The sequence below is a fragment of the Octopus bimaculoides genome, unplaced genomic scaffold, assembly GCF_001194135.2.
Source record: "Octopus bimaculoides isolate UCB-OBI-ISO-001 unplaced genomic scaffold, ASM119413v2 Scaffold_249630, whole genome shotgun sequence".
Classification (NCBI taxonomy): Eukaryota; Metazoa; Mollusca; class Cephalopoda; order Octopoda; family Octopodidae; genus Octopus; species Octopus bimaculoides.
The window spans coordinates 1,720-3,147 of NW_026314855.1; the positions used below are offsets into that span (position 1 = coordinate 1,720).

Consider the following 1,428-nt stretch of genomic DNA (forward strand, 5'->3'; position numbering starts at 1 on the left):
TACCACCTTAAAGTTATAATGACCCAATTCAAAGTTCTCTATGTAGACCCAACAATTAAACCTCTGCCCTCTCAGCCCGCCAACGTCTTTCACGGACTACGAGACTACCAAGAGTTAAGTGTCAAACACTCTTTTCTGTAAGGGATCAATAGACATTTTAAGCGGAGATATTTTTGGTAACATTTTAATTTCAGTAAGCACACGGCTAACGAATTAAAGAATTGATGTTGTGAATGGTGTATAAATATACATAAAAATATATATCAATATATTATAAATTAACTACCAACAAAAATAATTGGTAAGCTAACTCAAAAAATCATCACCAAAATAGCAGAAAAAACGACAGTGAAGATATTCAGACTCTTCAAGAATCGATCCTTTTGGTTATATTAATAATAATAAAGGAGTTACGACGCAAAAACGTATATATTCAAATGAACATATTTCTCTTCTTCAATATATATTTCAGTATAAAGAATTCATTAAGAGACTTAATAAATCAAAATTTCTTTACACATCTTCAGGAATAAATGTAGTTTTTCTGATGTCATATTTATTCCTGAAGATGTGTAAAGACATTTTGATTTATTAAGTCTCTTAATGAATTCTTTATACTGAAATATATATTGAAGAAGATAAATATGTTCATTTAATTATATACGTTTTTGCGTCGTAATTCCTTTATTATTATTAATATAAAAATATATATTAATTTCTAGTGCTGGCTGGCAATGGATGAGCGCCACTATATTAAGCAAACTTCGTATTGCGCATAGGGCAATCAACCAGCAATTTAGAAAAGTGGATCGTTCAGGTAATTTCAGTGGATTGCTGGTTTTCGGAATCAGGTCTCATATTCAGTGTTTTTGTTCAAATAAATGATGAAGAATGCTAGATGAATATTAATGTTACAAAGGGGGAAAACGGATGCATTTTCCAGACAATAACATACACTACCGAATAACATGCATCTACTGGACATACAGCCGCTGACGTTGAGAAAAAAAAAACACTTAAAAAGTAATTACAACTAAGATTCGTATTCAGTTTGCTTATAGGATGCAGCTGCAATTTTAAACAGTAAATCTCCGAGGAAACAGAATAGGCGAGACTGTATTAAGTGTTATATTAAATATTATAAATATTGAAAAAATTACAATTGATGTCATATTTGGATCCGGCATTATAGAGGTGAGTCAATTCTGTTACTTTCCTTTTAAGATTTGATATTTAAATACACACACACTCATACACACTACATCTAACGCCTAAACGCACACATGATTTATTTATTAATCTATAAGTCTTTCTGTCCTTATCTATCTTTCTACCTATCAACATATACATAAATACATACGTGTATCTATCTATCTATCTATCTATCTATCTATCTATCTATCTATCTATCTATCTATCTATCTATCT

The 1,428-nt window shown here is 30.3% G+C and overlaps 1 long non-coding RNA gene across 1 annotated transcript in view; it reads left to right on the forward strand.

The window, feature by feature from the left end:
* The first annotated feature begins 1,044 nt into the window (after positions 1-1,044).
* Positions 1,045-1,428, forward strand: part of LOC128251361 (uncharacterized) — a 2,641-nt gene continuing 2,257 nt past the window's right edge. Inside the window, exon 1 of the long non-coding RNA XR_008267099.1 lies at positions 1,045-1,194. This is a non-coding gene — a long non-coding RNA (uncharacterized LOC128251361). The remainder of the gene's footprint in view (positions 1,195-1,428) is intronic.